At 36.6% G+C, this 22009-nt stretch overlaps 1 pseudogene; it reads right to left on the minus strand.

Moving 5' to 3' along the window:
- Positions 1–1183: 1183 nt before the first annotated feature.
- The window catches only part of LOC131278873 (cleavage and polyadenylation specificity factor subunit 5 pseudogene), a 38771-nt pseudogene continuing 17945 nt past the window's right edge, over positions 1184–22009 (minus strand).

The following is a 22009-nucleotide window of genomic DNA, read 5'->3' on the forward strand; positions in this document are numbered from 1 at the left end:
GCCATGTTAAATTTTCTTCTTTGATATTATTAGCATATTATGATTATAAACTTTTGTAATTATTATTTAATGTTGGCTTTCTAATCTAAATTTGACTTCTTAAGTTCAGAGACTATGTTTCTGTGTATTTCTTAAATTTCTAGGGCTATGTAACTAAGGATAAAATAGTTCCTGGATCCTTAATAAATATTTTTTGAATGATTAACTGAACATAGTAATTAGAGTGATTGAGCTGTATTGCTATTGCTCAAAGGAATTTGTGTGTGTTTGACAGATTTAAAAATGAATCTGAGTTCACAAATCTGATAGGGTGGATAGTGCCCTATTAATTGGAATGGAGAGTATTGAAGGCAGATCATATTTGCAATGAATTTATTAAGTCTGAGCTCTTGGAGGCATTTTGTTATATAATTATATAGTATTTACTACTAATACGTTACTTTTCTCACAAGAACACAGGATGAAACACCAGTTTCAGAAAGTGTGGCCATTCAAGAAATTTAAAGTTGGGGTGAAAGAGACTCTCACTCCTTGGTGTCCTAATCTAGTGGAGTCTCCCTCAAAGTAAGGGAACCCTCAGGCCTTCTAAATTCTTGTTTCCTTGACTTCACAGGTCTCATGACATTTTGAAGATTTAGAGATCTGCATTCTTTAACTTGACAGAGGATCAGAGCTGAGGCACTCTGGGTAAGAGCTGGAACAGGAAGCAGGGAAGGTATCTTAACACAAGACACAAGGTTGAATTAAGGGTCAAAACAAAAATATGGTGTCAACATATTGTCAATAATTTTTTTTAGGAGGTACTGGAGATTAAAACCAGGACTTGATACATGGGAAGCAGGCGCTCAACCACTGAGCTACATATTCACTTTCCAATAAGAGTTACTTTTTTCACTTGTTTTTTTGTTTGTATGTTTTTAAGTAGTACCAAGGATCAAACTTGGGACCTTGTACATGGTAAACAGGCACTCAACCACTTGAGCTACATCTGCCCCCTGTCAACAATTTTATTTATGCAAAGTGTTTTAGACAGAAAAGGATGAAGTATATCTTACATGGCATCAAATTACTTTGTTGATGGTGTAAAAGAGAATGAGACAGTTCATTATCAAATGACCTTATTGCTAGCTGGCCCATAGATACAGGATCCAGAAGAACAAGCACAGCAATCTGCATAATTGAGTTATATCTTCATGATCCTATGTACAGTCATAGTATCAAAGGTGGCATCTGCAACCATCCCTGAAAAAGAATAATGAAACAAGAACAACAGCAATAAAAAGAAGAATATTCCAATAATAACAATATTCTTTAATATAGTCCACCAATGTTTCTTTAATGTTATATAGCATTGGAATTTTTTAAAGGGAAAAAAATGTTGCTATTTTAATTGAGTTAGCAAAATTCACAGGTTGATAGACTTCCCTGTTTTGTGCCAGTGTTCCCTAAAAACACCCATAGACTCAGTGATTCACTAGGAGATTACGGAAATCACTGAAAGCTGTTATATTCATTGTTATAGTATCTTTTTCACAGTAAAGGGAAACATTAAAATCAGCAGTGGAAAAGGGCTCATGGGGTGGAGTCCAGTAGAAACCAAGCATAAGCTTCCAGGTGCTCCCTCCCACAGTGGAATCATACTGGACACACTTAATTCTCCCATCAAGGATGTGTGACAACATTCGATAAGAGATGCCAACCTGGAAAGCTCACCTGAGACTTGAAGTCCAGGGTTTTAATTGGGGTCAGTCACATAGACATGCAGCATGACTGACTTTAGCTAGTTAGAATCCAGACCACCAGAACAAAAACAGGTGTTCACCATAAATCACATTGTTAGCATAAACTGTCTGGTCAACATGTAGGGCATGGCCCAAGTCCTCAGGCATATAAAAATACTTTTATCAGGCACAATATTCCTAGGACTCTGAGGCCAAGGGCCAGTTCTAAAAAAAGCCCTTTCTTGGGAATGTGCTGGATTTGAGGAATTAAAGGCTTTTGAATTTACCCTTTCTTGCACATACTCTATCTTTTGGATCCTTAACTGTCCTGGGACTCTTGTATTAGAGTGCCTGAAAACCACATGTTGCTTTTTCTCAGGGTTCCAAGAGTAAAAGTAAAATACTTCTGTTTCCCAGAGTCCTTTTAACCTATGCTTTTCCCTCTTCTATTCTTTACAATAGAGAAATCATCAGTGACTTTTTTTAAAAGTTCCTATTCTATAAGGAGTCAGGAATATGTGCCTAACAGTTTTTGAGGACTTAGATTATGTCACCTTTGGTTCTCTAAGCTATATTTTTTCATAATAATTAATCCTTAGATCCATATTTGTTCTATCATTATCCCCATATTACAGGTAAGGAAATGATAGCCAAAATTCTTAATCAAATTGCTAATAGAACACAGTTATTAAATGTCTAGTTGTTTGGTCAAGCTAACACTGTACAGATTGTTACTGTGAGGATATTTCTGTGATTTAAATCATTAGTCAGTTGATTACATAGATAGCTGATTCCATCTATAATCAACCAAGGAGATTGCCTTAAGCATTGAGTAAAGCCTCATGCAATCAATTGAAGGCCTTAAAGGGAGAAGTGATGATTTCAGCAGATAGAAAGATTTTCCATCTCTACTTCTGCCAACCAGCTTCTCCTGGGAAATTCATTGAAAACTTTATTGAAGTGCACAACTTGCAGCATGCAATCTACCGACGGAATTCATATTTGTCATCCCACGGTCACATTCCTGTAATAAATATCTTAATATCTGTGTATGTACATATATTGGAGAAAAAAGGCGCTTACTGGAACACGAAGACTGATATGACCACAGGCAGAGAAATAATTTATTGGGAAGCTCTCCCAACAGAGCGGGTCTGAAAAGTAGACTTCAGTTCCCCCACCATGCTGGTGGGGGTCTGAAGAGAGACTTCAGCCCACTCCTGGAAGGGGAGGATTTGAATTTATACAGAACTTTCCTAGGGGGGGAAATGATAGTTGATGGGAGGCGTTTGAGGGTCCGAGTGAAGTGCATGGACCAATAGGAAGCCCTAGAGGTGAAAATTTTCCCTGATAGTGACTAGAAGATAGTGGGTTAGGGAGTTATGGTTTCTTGGCATGTTGCAGGAGCAGATGTTTCTTTGATCTGTAGGGATTTTATCTCCTTCTGATATGCAGGTAGGGAAGGTTTCCATTTTCCTTTACTCCTGTCTCTACGTGGTTTCTTTATTTAAACTGTGGGGAAGTGCCATGCTCTTAGACATGTAGGCTTATGGGGGATGGGGTTAGCCTTTCCCCAGAGCATATCAGGGGAAACTGAACTACAGCTTGTTAATTATTGCAAACCTCTAACAATACACACACACACACACATCCTGTTGGTGCTATTTCATTTTCTCTGGAGAACCCTATTAAACCAATATTATCCACTTAATAATGACAGATAGGTCAGGATTTTCCTCACCTGTGCTGCTTCTTGTCCTGATACTTACGGAAGTTCATAATTTGTTAGAAATTAAACAAATGGGTTCTTTGTTTTCCAACAGATGACATCTGCAAACACATAATTGAGCCTTAGGAAGTTTGTTTATTGTCTGTAAATTTTTTCCTTCCTTTTTAATTCTTTTTAAACATGACCTTTTAGATACTTGAGGTTTGAGTCTGGAAGAGTACTTTAGCTAATAAAAATTGATTGAGTCACCTCTACAGGAAATAGAGTTAGGCACTGAAGGTAACAGGAAGATGTCTTCTTTTCTTGTGTCCCTTACAATCTACAAGGAAAGAAGGAAGCTAATGATGTAAGACATATGTCATTGGTACCAAATGAGGCATTCAGAAGGAAGTATATGTGACATAGAGAGGGCCTGTTTATGTATTAATTAAACAATCCCTCTGCTATGGAACCAGAGCTAGGTGCAGCAGACATATTAATGCATCAAACATAGATGGTTTCTGCCCTTATGCAAATTCCAGTCATTGAGAGATAGGAACAGTAGATATGTAAACAAAAATATATACAATGAACAAGTATGCAATTGCTATGAAGGGAAAGTAGAGATTCCTAAGAAAGAGATGCTATAGGGATCTAATTTATATGAAGGTCATGGACATCTTCTCAGAAAGACCAAAGTTTAACATGAAGGATGAAAAAGTTAACTTTTTGATGAAAAGGTGGTGGTGGGGATGCATAGTATTACAATAAGTAAGAAGCTGAGTTTCGTGGGAAGAAAGAATGCATTGTGCATAGGAACTGAGGATGAAAATGTGGTTGGTGTATGGAACGCTACTTGTAAAGAACACTATTTGTAAAAGTACGCTATTTGTAAAGAACAATATGGCTAGTGTAGTCAGAGAGAAAAAGAGAAAGGGTAGGAACACCAGAGACAAGTTTGGAGTGGTATGTGGAATTGCTTGTGTAAAAGACAGGAGTATAAGACTTGAATGTTGTCCTTAATCTCATGAGGGTAGAGAAGGAGACTTACTCTCACTTCCAGGATAAAGGCATTAAATTGTTTTTTTTTTTTTTTTGATGCACTAAAATCCAGCAGTAGCCTGTTGACCAGGCAAATTTTATTCATGATTTATATTCAACCCATCCTGAGAAAATTTCAGAGAAGCCTCTTGCAAAGGCAGGATATGAAAGAGATTAAATCAAAATGTTTCTTAGAGAAGGTCAGGTATGTGCTTATAAATCTTTTCGAGCTTCCTATATGAAAGAATATTTCAAATTATTTTCCTTCAAGTTCTTTTGTTCAGGGCAATATTGTTCTTGATGAAAAAAAAGGTCTGTTGGAGTTACAGAAGTTGGTTTTGACAATATCCAATTTTTCAAGTTCCATGTAATCCTGTCACTAACTTGATTCTAACTATTTCTGGGCACCAAGACTCAGCAGTAGGCAAAGGGCTTTGCATGTGTTAATTCATTATTGCCCATTTGCTTTTCAGGGAAGACCAAATAAGAATCTTAGCCATCTTATCTGGAGATCTTCGCTCCCAGAGCTCTTTGCAAACAACACATTACTATTTGAGAACCCTGATAATCGCCCTTGCCTCACCTACCTAAAAGTGACAAATATTGTTTTCAACTACAGTTCACAAGTTCTTCATTAAGAGTAATTTTGCTTTGGAGCGACTTATCTGAACTGAGCTGGGTTTGTCCTGACTGGGGCACAATTGGTGTCCATTCATGGACATAAATGAGAACTTGCTCTTATTATTTATTCTCATTAACAATATAAGTTATTTCTAGTGCAGATAAGGTTCCACTCCCACCACAGTCGAAGAAAGCCTTCACATGTTCACTGAGTCCTCAATCTGAGGAAGATAAAATTAATGAATTCACATAATCACTGCGTTCGATTTTTCCCCAAATGTTCAAGGCTTGCTCCAGAAGTCATTTCCAGTCCAAGTGGAGAACGGCCCTTGGAGGAAGAGGTAGGGCACGTGTTGTGCTGTTGTGTCAGAACTGAAGGGGAGTTAGGACTTCAGGGTTTTGACTGTTCTCATTGTTCTTGCAGGTAACCTTGCTCTCCAACAACTACCTATGCTCCATAGCTGCTATGCACCACCAAAGGCAGACTCTACTGGCAAATTCCAGGTGTCAACTTTTAATACAGTTTTCTCTGAGGTTTTAAAAATCTTCTTCCAGAGAAAGAACAATAACAATTATTTATACAGTGCCTTTGTATCAGGCACTGTACTAAGTAATTGACATTGATTATTATATTTTATAGTGATCCTATAATACACACATTATTATTATAACCTCTATTATGTGTATCACTTTAGTAAGATTTTCAGAGATTAATTCTTCATTCCAAGGTCATCCAGGTAGTTCTTAGTAAAATCAATATTTGAACCTAGTTTATTATCTCTGCAGAGCCTAAAGTTTCAACCGATGATGATGGGTGGGAAATATTTGTGGACTTTGTATCAGGAACACTGAGTTTAAACCCCAGTTCTATCACTTACCCATGTGAACCTGGGCAATGTCTTTTAAGTGTAGTTTCCTTAACTATCCTTAAAAGTGAAAAGTGAAAAGTGGAAACGATTTCCCAGTAAGAATTTAATAAAGTTATGTCAGTGAGGGTGCCTGGCACATTAGGAGACTACTTTGTTCTGAACTCTAGAGGCATCTAAGAAGTCCAACAGACTCTTATGAAATTATTTTGCACTCCTGAAAAGAAGTTTTTTAGCTATTAAATGCTCCCCAAGTAATGGAACAACTGTACTCACCAGTCTAGTAGAGCAGTTAATATCCAAGACATAGCGTAGGTAAGGATATCTGTGTATTAGGAGCTGTTAAGGAGTTCACAGAGTGCTTGTACTCTCCTGGTAATATCGTTTCATTCAGCTGAGAAATAGTTATACACATGTTCATTATATTACTTTTCATCTTTGCACATCTGAAAAAAGTCACAAATTTTTAAATTGCAGACAGTTTAATAGTAGGTATAAGGCATGGTTATAGACTACCAAACAACAATAGTAATATCATTAACATCAACAACAGTAAATATATTTACACTAATTTAGTGCTTACCATGTGCCATATATTATGTTAAGTGATATGTATGTGATACTACATTTAATCATAAGAAGCAGCTGATTAGTATCACCAATTATTAATAAGAAAAATAAGACAGAGCAATTGGTTCAAAACATGAAGTTAGTAAATGGCATAGCCAGAATTTTAACCTAAGCATGTTGTCAGAACCCTACTTTTATACCTCATGTACTGCTTTCTAATCAAACAGCTATAACTCAAAAATGTTTGTGATTAATCTTCTAATTATTTGAGGTGCAATCCCCAAAGGATTAGCGGATGCCTCACCATCTATCGTTGGGCACTTATTCCAAGTTAGTGTAATGCTTTCATTGATTCCACATCTTGTCCTTCGGTGGGCTGGTCAGGTAATGTGCAGGATGCTTAGAGCAAGGTGCACTAGTGAACAGTGTGAGAGCTTCACCTAACTCTACTAGCTGTGTTACTCTGGGCAAGATTTTTGACCTATCTAAACCAGTTCCATGGCTTGTAAAATGGCAATAACAGTACCCACTTCCAAAGGCTGTATGAGAACTGTTGGATAGAATATATACAAACTGCTTGGTATGGAATAGAGAAAAGATTAGGCACTAAATAAAGGGAAGTCATCATCATCATCAGGGGTTCTTGGGGTTCTTATCATAATGGGCTTATGGAGCAATGGGAGAATTTTGGCTATAAATTCTAGTTCAGTTTGTAGACTTAGATCATTAGAGTTCCCCAATATTTTTAATCTTCCCAACAAGCAGTTAGAAAATCTACTTTCTCAAGTAAAACCAATCAGTAAAGATAAAAATTAATTTATATTTCTATGGCATTCTCCCTGTTAAGAAGAAATAAAACATTCAAAATCATGACTGACTTGGAAAATATGGTCACCTTATCTTTAATATATATTATCTCAAGCACGGTACTCATCTCTGTTTTCAAAGGAACTTAGCTCTATTTTCCGTAAAATACATTCCTCTTTGTGGTAGACATAGTAAGTTCTCAAAGCTCCCTTTAAAGAAGATTTGCTTCTTAGCTTCCAGGAGTGGGATCCATGGACAAACAGCAGCCATCAGCAATATCAGGGTGTACAGCAGCTACAAAGAGTTGTGTCATTGAAGGTTAAGCCAGTCTAAGGCAACCCACATTCAGCAGCTGAGGAGGGTGGGGGTTATTAGCCTGGGTTTCAGCTGATCAGAATACTGAAAGGTGATACTTGCCCTAGAGCTCCTTCCTGGGTTGGCTAAGGCTTTGCTGGACTCTCCACATCTCAACTATTTCCTCTGCCCAATCCTATTTCCCTACCTTTCAGAAAGAAGTATCACACACTTCTGACATCATCTCAACTTTTGTTTCTGCATTTCTCAAACTGCTACAGTCAGTAATGAAAGTGGGGTGATTTGAGAAGGCAGGCAATAAGATGGGGGTTTGGAGCTGGATCACTATCACTCACTTTCCAACTGGCAATGAGGACCCTTCACTTCTGGTAAGTGAAATACAGTTAGCCCTGGCACGAGGTGATTGTTTAGTTGTGAAACTTTCTATGGTGTTGGGCTGGTTTAAGAATTATGCTAGTGGTTGCAATAAATCTGGTGCAGATATAAGGATAACAGGATTGGATGGTAATTGCTAAATTCCGTTAATGATCCACAGAAAGATAATGAACAGCTAAGCATCAGAAACACATGATTGAAAACCAGATGCAAAAGCCAGGTGACCTATCATTTGTATACCAAGAAACTCAAACCTCCTTCAGAAGCAATGTTGAGAAAGCTAGGGTTCAAAATTAGCATCTTATAATCTGATTGAGGACAGCAAGGAAAATTAAATGCTCAAACAAGGTAGGTTTGTTAGGCCAAAATTAGGCCTTGATAGGGATAGAGACTTATGGATAAATCTCCAAATATATTGAACTTCTTGAAGCTCAGAAGTGTCTGGTCCTTCCTTAACAAGAACTAGTATCCCCTGTGTTCTAGAAAACATTGCAGAGGATTCTCTCTCCAAAAAGCAATAGCAACCACACTCAGCCCATTTCCTTGATAACGTCTCCTAAGGGAAGGTAGATACCCAGATATTGTCAGGACTGTTGGAAACAAAGTCTAAGTTGCTGCCAGTACCCAGAAACCTGAAACATGCCCACCCTGTTAGCATGTGGGTACATGGGGCCCAGATAATCACCGAGCCCTCAGACTCTTGAGCAGGAATTCCAAAATGTTATTGTGCTTGTGATCCTAGGGGAATTTTCCTACCATGGCCATATTGCCCAGGACTTTCCCCACTATGGTTACATCAGAATAATTATATACTTTGGTTCTTTAAAATAAATACTGTTTAGGCAATTGCATTGATTATAGTTGTTTCTTCAGCCAAGGAGCAGATATTGAAGTGGCCAATGGCCTATGTAGACTCAGAGGACAGGATATTTGTTAACAACTCTTTTTCTGGACAGAATGTGATTCAAATCAGGACTCCACCACTTATAAGGCCTATGGCCTAAAGTCAGGCATGTAATCTTGCTAAATGAGTTAAGATGTAAACAGCCTCACACAGAACCTGATAAGATAAATGCAAAAGAAAAGTAAACTGCCATTTTTATCATTATCTTGGATAAGTTTCTGTGTCTAACTAAATAAATGCTTTTTTGAATTTAAGGAGTTTTCCATTTTATGTATAACCTAGAGTACCTGATTTATACATAAAATACCCTGTGAGTCAAATTACCTATCTTTGGAAACAAAGTTTTTTGAAACACAGCTCTGTCCCATTTTTACATATTATCTATGGCTGTTTTCCTACATAGCAGCAGAGCTAAGTGGTTGTCTCAGAGACTATATGGGGAACTTAAAATATTTTCTATCTGGCCCTTTTCAGAACAAGATTGTTGAGCTCTACTATGTACTCCTCCCTCCCCCGCCCATATTTTTTCATGAGTGTTTATCCCTCCCTCTCTTTCTGTCTCTCTCCACTTTTTTTGTTTTTTTGCTTTTATGAACAGCATTGAAATAAACATCTCAGTGTATATATCTTTCATTTTTTGTACCTGTCCAACTGTTTATCTAGGATATAGTCTTGGGATGAAAATTCTAGTTCAAAGAGCATGTGTCTTGCTCTATTCTATTTTAAATCATTACCGAAGTCTAAAATAAAGACAGGATGAGGCAGCTTCTAGTTCAAAATTTTGAAAATCTGAAGGAAATCTATTCCAAATTTACCTGGATATGGACATTCTACAGCTAATGAGAAATGCCGATAGCATCAGACAAATGTCTATTGGCTCTAGCCCAACAGCAGTAATGTGCTCTTGACTTCCAGGCCTGATTCTGGACTCATGCAGTTAGTTGAGCTGCTGGCCAGGCTGATGCTCAGGGGGAGCTGAGCTGGGAGAAGGCACAGCAGTTAGTGCCCTACTCTAATGCAAGAACACAGGCTTTGATCAAGAAGGAAGGAATGTTAACTCACCTTCTAATTCCAGTGTGGTGCAAGAAGATGTTGGCATCAGAAGCACTGCTGATGTGACTTACAAAATGCCTGGGGGAGTATTCAAGGTTTCCATTCAAAACTTCAGGAATTTTGAAACTTTGTCTTCATTAGGGGTAGGCACTGATACAGCCCCTTCTCTGATTTTTTTTCTTTTTTATTGAAAATGAGCTCCTGCATTCTGTTTGCTTTTCACTGAATTGCATTAGCACTGGTTGATATGTTGATCCACTGGGACACTGCTCACTTGTCTGATCCTATGGCTGTGGAACTAAGAAAGGGCCCTAAACACTAGTAAATCTAACACGAACTGGATTCTACAGTAAGCAGTGCCATAAAGTACTGAGAACTTCTTGCCATTAGCCAGCCTCTGTTATGACAACCATTGTTGGCACAACAGGCATAAAATAGAACCCTTAGCATTAGGTCCTGGTACAGGTATTCTCTAGCATTTTTGAACACCAACCATGTGTGTTGCAGATGCTATGCGATGAACTCTACAGTTTCTATTTCCATTCAACCTGCAAGACAAGCCCTATTTCTAGAATTAAAATATTAGGAAGAGTGCTAGGCTAGAAGATGCAATGAAACTCAAAATTCTTGCTTCAGTTATACCACCATATATCCCTATGACTGATTTCCCTGGGTCTCTTTTACCTTCAGAGGAATGGAAGGGTTGGGTTTGATTACTGCTGTTTCCTTCAGGTTGATATTCTATGATTTTATGACTTCTTATGTGAAAATATCAACAAGGAACTTCCCACAGAGAATCACTCTCAAATATCCCCATGTACCTCCCTGAGTTTAGTTAGGTAGATGGAAGAAAGAAAACAATTTGCTTTGTAATTTAGTTAAATAGAACAGAACAGAACTATGTCTTTGAAAAAATAAGTTTGTAGCAGTCTGTCATATAAATCTTGTCCATTTCTACAGGACATTTTGGTTCTTTCAATCTAAATATCAATATTTTTAGCCTCTTTGGGGTGGCCTCTTCTAAGACATAGACAGATTTTCAAGTTGCCTTACAAGTTCTGGAATATACTGGAGGTGTTTTTCAATGTGGGGTTCCCTTCTATGTCATCAAAGGCAAATCAATACATTGATGAAATATGGGATGAAAAGCTTTGTGCTATGCACACCACTTTTCCCAGGATTGCTGTTGCTTCATGCACTCTGGCACCTCTCTCTATTTCTGCCCTTCCCTTGACTCCTCACTTATGTGCTCACAACTCTCAATATTGTTTGCTAGATTTGGAAGAGTTAAGGCTCTGATTAAGGTCACAGATTCGTCATTTAAAACTAGGGTATCAGGTCTTTTGCTTTCCCTTTCTCTTTGTTAATTAGTTACGTTAAGTGCTGTGGTAGACTCCCTCTCCTTCATCTTTGGCAAGGTGTAATTCCCACAGAAATTACAGCTCCTGTACTTGCTCTTCCACATATCCTCAAATTGAGGGGGGAAGAAACTCACCTAATCTATGTCAAATGGACCTGAAGGGAAGACTACTGGGGGCTTGTAGTAAAAAAAAATGAAAAAAAAAAAAACAACCCGATATTCTATTCCTTATCTTTGAATATGGCTGTAGGATAGCATGGTATAGTGGCAGCCATCTCATGACCATATGGCAACTAGCCTACGGATGAATTACTAAATAGAAAGATAGAAGCTCTTGACCAATGGTGCTATTACTGATTAATTAACACTTGCTGGAGCCTTCTATACTCCTTAGGTGAGCTAATAAATGTGCTTCTTTTACATCAATATTAATTTAGCTACTCTGTTCACAAGGTGAATTCTTCTCATTATATTAATCGCAGCACCATAGGGCAGGGAAGGAAGGGTTCCTTTTCTCCCTAACTTGCTACTAAAATGTTTTAGTTCATTATTATGAAAAAGTGGTGTCCAAGTAGAGCTGTAAGACACTGGGCAGGGAGTGGGCCTTTTAGATATGGAAACATAATTGAGCTATTTAAAGTAGAAATGTTTTACTAAATTGTAAAGCACAAATTGTAGTATTATATTCTTTAACTGAATAAAAATAACACAAATAAGATAGAAAGGAAAATAAGGATAATTTGGGAACCTGAAGAGACAGGACAGTAAAACTCTCAGTCCCAGAGTTAGGGGACCACAACATGCCTAATGACAATACATGTCAGAAGCACAGCTAGAGACCCACATGTCATTTTTTCCAACCCAACATTTGAGACCTGCATCACAATGCCTAGGTTATAGATGGTAATCAATTGGACTACAGGTAATATAGAATAGACATGCCAAGATCTGGGAAGCACAGTTTTTCTGCCTGACCTTCCTCAACAAAACAGGGTGATCTAAGAAAAAAAAAATTGTGAAAATTATATTACCGTGTGTTTTGACTATGTCATTAGGTCTTGATTTTTTTAACCTTTCCCTTGATTTATATTTATTTATTTGTTTAAAACTTTTTCCTGTAAACATTATCCTGTTTCTTAATAATTGGCTGGTATAGTGTTTTTTTCATTTTACTTTGATTTTGTTTTCTGCAGGGGCATAACTTGAATTTATCATTGTGTTCAATAAAGTTTTGTGATTTAAAAAACAAATCTTTCTTCAAATGGTTTCATTTATGGCATAAGTTATTATTTGAAAATGTTGAGGCAATATATGACAATTTAGGACTTCTTTCTAAAACAATATGATTGATTCACAAGAGAACTTTTACTTTTATTGCATGCCTCTCACTGCTATGAACAGTTTGGAACATTTCTCTTGGCCACCTAGCAGCTGTGTCCTACTACATGAGATTCACTGCTGATGATATTCAGAGTGATAACTTTTGAAATCTATGATTGATTTCATTTAGTCAAATAAAACATTTGTTTTCTACAAAAAACAAAAAGTTCAGTAACAAGGCAAGCAGTAGACTACAATAAATGAATTATTTTGTTCAGATACCACCATGTCCTCTTCACTGGAATGCTGGTCTCTGTGATGACTTTTATTGCTTGTTTGCCTTTAAAGACCTTCAAGACTTAGGTTGAAAAACATAAAATAAGCTGCAACACACCTCCCCCCTTAATTAATACTGATTGATTTGCTTTGGATTTCAAGCTGTATCAAAATTAACAATAATTGTATGTGAAAAAAATAAGAATACATTCTTTAGAAAGACAATAAACATGTGTATCTAGCAAAATCTTAATATAAGGCATGCTGATGGTTTTCATCCCTTTACAATAGAATTTAAAATAGCCTGATTTTAAACTGATTTTTTAATTAAAATGGAAAAATGAGATTAAGATACTGAAATTATTTGGCAGTTATTCGAAATTTATTCAAATAGTCAGAGTATCTTCTCTCAAGGAGATTTATGAATGTTGCATTTTCAATATAAGGCATTGGTTCATAATTTCTGTAAGTCTATATTTCCATACTCAAGTTAGGACTTATATTATGCTCAACTATTAGATTTTCAGTTCTGGAACATTTTATCATAAAAGGCTAAATAAAGGCAATACAACCTTGGTTTTGAAAATAAATGTATTTTATTTGGTTTTAAAAGGACAATTGTAATAGTAAGTGCAATTATTGAAAAAAAACAGCATCTAAAAAAGTGCCCAGTACATAAAAATTGTCCATGTTCAGCTATGTTAATATATTAATCTGTTTTTAATGGGAATACTTATTAAGGTTCAGAATCTCATCAGGTGTAGGCAAATATGAATATCAATATCCTGTGATTTTATTTTAAAATGTGACTTATCAAGATTTTGTTATTCTGGTAAGAATAGAGTGGGAAAATTCTTACATTTGAGTCTTTCTCTAAATTACTAATTTTTACCAATCATCATTGACATTAGTCTCAAGTAACCACAGCAGAAATAAACATTTGTATATATACCCCAAGAAGACTATATGGGAAGACAGAATAATGTTTCCTTCTTTTTGAGTTCCTTTTTAGAATAAATTTTTTTAAAACCTTACATAATATGTTCCAAAAATAGATAGAGGTCTTTTGTAGCCTACAGCTCTTTAGATGGAAGATAATCTTGAATAGTATTTTACAAGATACTGTGATTTTATTACCACTAATAAAAAAAAAAAAACAAAGAAGAGGTTGCTTAAGAAAGATTCAGAATCAATCTTATTTTAGTGGTGACTACTCAGTGGTTTGCATGAAATAAAATTAGTCTTGTTTTGGAGCAAAAGAAAGTACATAACAGAAAATAAGGTTACAGCTGATTCTAAAGTAAGACAGCAATGCTGCCTAGCTGATAACACAGTGGAAGAAATGCTCAGCTCTTGGCTATAAATTATTAAACTAATTCTTATTTTATAATACTGTTAATGTTTTAGGCAGAAATGGAGGCATCAAAGCCTACATTTTTTAGTCAGCAGCCTGGTCAAAGAATGAAATTACCTTGTCTCAGAATGCAATTTGTTTGCTTAGGTTGCTTACAGTGCAAATATAAGTTTTATTTCTCATTTTAAAATTAAAGATATTTTTGGATAAAAATGTTTTAAAAATCAATGTTTTCATATTTATTTTATAATTTCCAAATCACCAGTTTTCTTGCTGGATGAGTTGATATAAGTTAAAGAAACATAAACCATACATGAATCTATTCTATTTATATAACATTATCAGGAGCTTTTTATAGAGTACTGATTACACACAAAGAATCAGATGGATAGAAGTTGGGGATAAATGGAAACCCTATCCTGAAGGGACTTTTAATCAAGGAGGAAAAAGAGGACACATATATCAAAAGATAAATGATAATCCCAGGCAGAGTAGGTTAAGAAACAAATAAGACTTTCCAAGTCTTGCAAGAGAAAACACCCTGGACTTCTGCTCTAGGAACTTGTCCACTATTATAAACAGTCCAGACACTATTCATCTCCCAGTTAGAAGGCTCTTACCTCAAAACCTGTTGCATCAAGGAAAGGGCTTTCTCTTGTTCTTGTATATTTATCATTATAAATAAACGTGGAAATATATTTTGGCATCCTCAACTCTACCCCAAAAACCAGTAAATTGCACATATATCTCTCCAAGATCCTGGGACTCTCTGTCTCCAGCACATTTAATCCCTAAAGTATCTCAAAACCCTGTGTAAATCATGTATATATTTACTATCTGAATTTGATTGAAGATGTTTATAGATAATTAAACAAGAGAAAATGAGAATTATGTATATGTATGCATACCTTTATAACATCATAGTCCATTTCAAGAATAAATCAACATATAAGATTAAGAGATTTCACCCACACAAATAAACATTCAGGATTCATTTTACCAATGATTACACTTTATCTTAGGTGAGTAAAGCCTATCAATCCATACCTTGCATGAGACTCATGTTACTGTGTTTATCTCACTCTTATATCAGACATTGACCCTCAAAGTTAGTAATGAAAGATAGTTGTATGGAAAAAAAAATGACTGGATACTTTTACCCAAATCATGCCCCCAGACATTGAATTTACCCTGGTCTTATCACTGCCATTATATGAAGATTCACTCTCCCTTACTAACCTTGAAGGACTGGAGTTTTAGTTTATTAAGAGAAATGAGGTGGGAGTGGATGTGCCTCAGTGGTTTAATGCTGGAGGTATCAGGTTCAGTCCCTGACCCCAGTACCTAAAAAGAGAGAGAGAGAGAGAGAGAGATGATGGGATTCACACCTTTTGTATTTCTTTGTGAACAGTAAAGCACCAAAAATCTACTTCTCAGGAAAATTAGGAGAACAAGAAGATAAAATAATTCTGTCATCATTATCCAAGGGAAATGGAAAACTCTTTGATTAATCAATTACTAGCTCTTTTTGGAAAACAAAAAACAAAAAAAAACAGTATACAATCTCCCAATAAAAAATCACATTTTTGGGGGATGTTGGGTAAAGGAAGGGAAAGCACCATTACCCTAGACATTAAGTTGTAAACACCTCAGGTTTAGTGGTTTTATTAATCAGGAATGTCTTTAGCTGGAAGTAATAATGTACCTATCTGCAGAGACTTTAAACATTCAGGGACAAAGAAAGGAATACTGATATCAATGATCCAGGACTGACCTACACAACTTCTCAGGAAGTGGAGATGCTGTTATCCAACCTATATCAACACAGTCTTTCCTCTACAATATCTAATGTGTTTTCTTCCATTCAGGTAAGGGAAATTGTTATTAAAAACTCAGAATGTCTTGAGATATTTAATTGCCAGCAACCATGGAGACACCCAGTGTAGCAGTTTGGTATTTTGTTGAATTCCAAAAAGAAATACTGGATTATGTTTGTAATTTGATCTTTTCCTCTGGGCATATGAGATTATATTGGATTCAGAAGTTTACTTGGTTACTTAATCAAGTAAACCTCTTGTGTCAGTAGGGCATTGAGTCCCCAAAAGGCATGCCAAAGGACAAAGTTAAGGGCTTTTAGTGTTGGAGTTTTGATGTTGGAGTTTGATGCTGAAGTCTTAAGCTAGAGCCCTGGTAAGTAAGCTCACAGAGGAAACAGAAGCAAGTCCCAGGAAAAGAGAAACCCTGAGCCCAGGAAAAAGAAGCCTGAGGAAGGGAGGAACCCAGGAAGGCTGAACCCTTGCAGATGTTGGCAGCCATCTTGCTCCAACACATGGAAATAGACTTTGGTAAGGGAAGTAACTTATGCTTTATGGCCTGATATCTGTACTCTTCCACCCCAAATAAACACCCTTTGTAAAAACTAGCCAATTTCTGTTATTTTGCATCAGCATCTCTTTGGCTGACAGATACACCCATTCATGACATCTCCTATATAAAGGAATTCAAATGACCTCAGTCATGCCACTTTCACTTTAATTGCTCTCCCTAATTGACTGGATGGTCTGGATTCAAGAACATAATGCAATTAACTCTTTGTGGTTTTATGTTTTCTATCTCTTACCCTGATTGAATCTCCTCTTGCTTCCTTCCTTTTCTCTCTAATTCAGTTGGGTATTTCTAAACAGTTGGGTATATGTGCTCATATGATATAGAAAAAAAGAAAACAACATACATTGAAGGGAATTGACTCAAAGTTCTGGATTACTAAGAAAGAAAATTAGTTCTTGCTTGTTAAATTATCTTCCAGAGACCACTCTATTGCAACATAGGATAAATAGAGTATTTGTAGTGACCAGGCAAACCCCTTACTGGGCACATGACCAGAGATATGCAGTTCTTGACTTTTCTGTGATCTCCTCCTGCTGTCCTTGGTATAATGAACATCCTTGTCTTCCCTTTCCTCCTCAGTGCCTTTTCCGCCAGCCAGTCACTATGTGTCCTCTGCTTCTGTTCTTGGTCTTTGATTAAGGTTGGAGTTCCTACAGTCTCTCTCCTGTCTGGAATTTGAATATCACAGGGCATCTTAGAGCCCTAAGAAAAGAGCAACTGCAGGGTTTCTTTCAGTGTCTTAGCTTTTTGTTGTTTCAGACTTCTCTGGGACCAAGAGAGAAAGAGAAAATAATTTTTAAAAAAAGCAAACAAACTTAAGAATCTTAAAAATAATTCTATGAAAATCTATGAAAGGAAAGTCCTTTGTGCATTTAAGCAGCTAAAAACTTTTGGGAAACATAGCTTTATAAAAGGAGGCCTTTCTCACTCATCAGAATGAGATTATGTTTTAGGGAGAAGACAGTTATCTATCCTCAGAGGTTACTGCAGTTTATGCTTGTGGGTGACACAGACACTAACCAGTCAATCAAGGTACAAGCAAATTCAGCTGGTTCCTTTTGCTCAGTTGCAGCCTTCTCCAACATCGTACCCATCTCTGGCCCCACCACCCTGGCTTCCTTCTCCAAGACATCACTGTAAGAGAGCAGTGTGCTCAGAGCCCTGTTGAGAGTTAGCCTAGAACCGTACTGACCAATACAGTAGCCAATAGCCACATGTGGCTACTGAGCATTTAAAATATGATTAGTCCAAACAGAGCATGCTGTAAGTGTAAAATATACTCCTTATTTTGAATATTGAATATGAATAAAAATATCTCATTAATATTTGTATATTGATAAATACTTATATAATATTTTAAATATTACATTGAATAAATACATATTATTAAAGTTAATTTCACCTATTTGTTTTCACTCTTCTCAATGTGGCCAATAGAAAGTTTAATATTATGTATGCAGTATGCAGTATGTTTTTATTGGACAGTGCTAGTCTAGAGTCAACCATTTAAATTAAAGCCACAAGTAATCTACTGTTACCTTAAGTAATCTAGAAGCTGAGTAAGAGAAGTTCTTGTAAATAACAGAAAATTATTTAATTGATCAGTATTAGTGCAGGAGATGGTGGAAAGAGCAAAGGATTTGGTGTCAGGCTGACCAAGTTTCAAATCCTAACTCTCCCTCTTCCTATTGTAAGACCAGAGATATGTTGTTACTTCACCTCTGTGAGTCTCATTTTCCTATCTTTAAAATGGGGGGACATAATACCTTTTTCCGAGTTTTTAAGAGGATTAAATGAGATGATATATATGGAGCATTTAGTATAGTACATGTTAAATAAATCATGCAACTAAGAAAATTTTTTTACCAGCAAGAGACCCAGAATTCAGTATTGCACAATAAGCAGGATCTGAAGGAAAGGCAGGCACTGGGCATGCAGGTGAGGTGGGGTGTTACTTCCTTAGTGACTGAGGTCTCATCTTTCCTGCTATGAAATAAGGCAAAGTGGCAGTTTTCTAATAACTTCAATATTTTTTGTATTTTGGTTAATTATTCTTTAAGCAATGTTTCTATTGGTAAATTATACAACTTAGTTTTTTCATGTTCTCTTTCTGATACAATTTATTTTGGAAATTTAATAATAATGACTTTACAGTGATTACATTAAGGTAGCAATTGACTTACCTCAAGCCATTAGCAGTAGTTTTCAGTACAAAACTCTTCAAATTGTGAATCCTTTCAAGAGACTCAGCTTGTCCCCATTACTTTTCCAAACTTTACACTAGAGTCTTGTCCAAATTTTAGTGTGGACTTCCCTAACGCTAGGCCATATACCTGGAAGGACCCCTGCTCCCATCCTAGGCTCTTTCTTAAGATGTGGTAATGCTGTCTAAACCTCAGAATATACTCTTCTCAGAAACTCTGCACCACTGTCTGAACCCTTCTGCAAATTCATCGCCCGGTTTCCCTTGACCTTTTCAAGTACCCTCTCAGCAATTCATTTTCCAGTTCCCCTTTTCCCTTCCAGACTATCTCCAGACCCTCTCAGTAGTTTTACAGTTCCCCATGTCCCTTGTCTCTCGTGCCCTTTAAAAAAATCTAACTACCTCTGTGCAAATGGAATTGAGACCAGCTGCTGCTGGCTTCTCTCCCCTTGCCATGGCAGTTTGAATAACATCTGTCCTGTCACTTTAACTACTATCTGGGGCTTTTCTTTGACAAAATCCGAACACAGTTCAGAACTTGCCCGTAGTGGTCATATCTTCTAGTTTGTTTCTTTGTTCTTTTTTTGGGATAGTCCCAGATTTTTTAATATACTATTCTTCAGGCTTGTCATATTAATAAAACACTCACAAATTCTTTTGTAGCCTGCTTCTTAGAACTCAGTCTTCTGTCCCACAAAGAACAATTATTGTTTCCCCCTTTCCCACTGATAGCTTGGACTTGATGTTTATTAACTTCTTCAAGCAAAGGGGACTAGGAAAAAAAAGGAAAATGCTGAGCTGTAGTACCATTTTGTGAGCTATCTCAGGATAGTTCTCTCTCCACAAAATGTCTACATTTATACTGTCATCTGCTATTATACAGCCTTATTATCTGAATCCAAGTATCTTAATTTTCTTAATCAGGCTTCTGTCAGGGAAACTTCATATAGTGGCAAGACCATAAACCTGTATTAAGAAGATTTGAGTTCTTGTTCTAGCTCTAACTTGCTTTGTGACATTGAGAATGTTCCTTTACCACCTTTGGTCCTTGGTTTTGCCATCTATAAAATGAGGTAATTAGATTTGTGATACTGAAAGCCCTTTATAATTCTAGAAATGAATAAATAAAAAAGCAATTTAGCCTGAAACATTTATAGGCTAAAAGTCACCAGGACTAGTTTTTGTGTGAATTAGGGGAAATTTTGCTAGATATTGACATAGCATATGTAAATCTATGTTGATTATAAATGTGAAATGTTGTCTTCTAAAGTTGTTTGCTATGCAGCCTGCATAAGACTGATGGTTGCTCGGGAGATGTAAGTTTGCAAGGAGGAATCAGGATCCGGGATAACAAAATGTCACCTCCTGTTCACCAGCACCTGCATCTCAGGGAAACTCTGTCCAGCTGTCCAAGTGGGTCCAGGAAGGAAGAGATTTTGGGAGAGTTCTATGAAAAAATGTTACTATTATGTAACTACCACTTCTGTGTGTCTGCAGTCACACAACTGCTGATGAGCTGGAGGCCACTGATAGTCAGCAGAGACAGCTTTTAGGAAATGAGTTAGTTGCTGGACACCCCTGTGTCTGCATCTGTCCAGAGATGTATTTGACTTTTAGAGTAATAGCTGATGTTTTACTCCTACCTTCCAAATCATTTACAAGTTTCTCTTTTCACCAACTCTAACCAGGAACTATAGGAAATTGGGGAAATATAGTCATAGCTTGCTAATTAAATTGAGATAGTACTATCCAGAATTGGCTATCATTTTTCAGCTAGACATCTACACAAATGTCTTTTAACTATACTAATATCTAAATAAAATAAGTAGCAAAATCATGCTTCCATATAACATGATAAAGGTATTCTTTATAAAACTGAAAACACTCTAATTTTTTCACCAAAGAAGAAATACAAACTACCATTTGTCATTTTTCATATATCTCCTTTTCTGGTTGTAGCCATTCCTCATTTAGTTGATTCACACCTTTCCTATGATGTTCTGAACTTTCTATATACTAAGATTTAAATTTAATCTTTATGAATAATTCTCACACAATATATTTTTAGATGTTAGAAGAATAGGAGAGTAAAAAGAACATTTAAAAATTACTTAGATATACACACATTCGTGTCAAAGCAAGGAAGAAATAACGTAACTACTAAATAGCTCATTTCTGCAATTGGTTGATGCTGGTGCCTGGTTTCTTTCTTCTTTGTCTTCAGAAAGCACCTCTACTTTTTATGGTTCTGTGGCTGGTGGGTTGATCCAAACCTTCCATCCTGAAAGGTCTGTGTCATTAGAAGTTCCACCTGTATTTGGTTGTTGAAGTTTATTTTTAACATTTTTTAATGGAACAAGGGAGTCATGGTTCATTGGGATGGAAAGCCAGGTGGCAGCTTCAGTTTCCACTTAAATAGAAGCATTATTTGCTCAACTGTCAGAAATATTCCTTTAGTGCAAACAAAATCCCCTTTAAACCAGCAGAATCTAAGCTTCTCTATTAGGATGGAAAACTGTTCTACTGGTTCTTTAAGGATGAAGATAACATTCCCTATTTGCATTCCTTTATCCCTGGATTCATGAATTCTAGCTCTGAAAAGAGTACCATGGAGTTATCACAGATGCAGAGAATATAACACATTTTGGGAGATACTATTACAGACCTTAAAGTGCTGTCATCCTTATGATGCCATAAGTGAATCTTTATAAGACTAACCCTCTGTATTAGTCAGCCAAAGGGGTGCTGATGCAAAGTATGAGAAATCTGTTGGCTTTTATAAAGGGTATTTGGGGTAAAAGCTTACAGTTACCAGGCCCTAAAGAGTCCAACTCAAAGTTACTTCCTCACCAAATGCTGCTGCCACATGTTGAGCAAGATGGCAGGGCCATCTGCAAGGGTTCAGCCTTCCTCTTTCCTTTCAAGGCTCCATGGGCCTAGCGTTTTCCAATCTCAGCTGTCATGACCTAAGTTTCATCTACTCTGTTTTCTTCAGCTGCAAACTATCGGACAAATGGTTCATCTCGCTCTGGGGCCCCAGATAAAGTTCTCTCCTCTACTGTGTCTATGGAGCTCTCTCTATTCTCACATATCTGCCTCTGTGTGTCTCCTTGATGGAGTGTCCATT

The sequence above is a fragment of the Dasypus novemcinctus genome, chromosome 6, assembly GCF_030445035.2.
Source record: "Dasypus novemcinctus isolate mDasNov1 chromosome 6, mDasNov1.1.hap2, whole genome shotgun sequence".
In the NCBI taxonomy this organism is placed as follows: domain Eukaryota; kingdom Metazoa; phylum Chordata; class Mammalia; order Cingulata; family Dasypodidae; genus Dasypus; species Dasypus novemcinctus.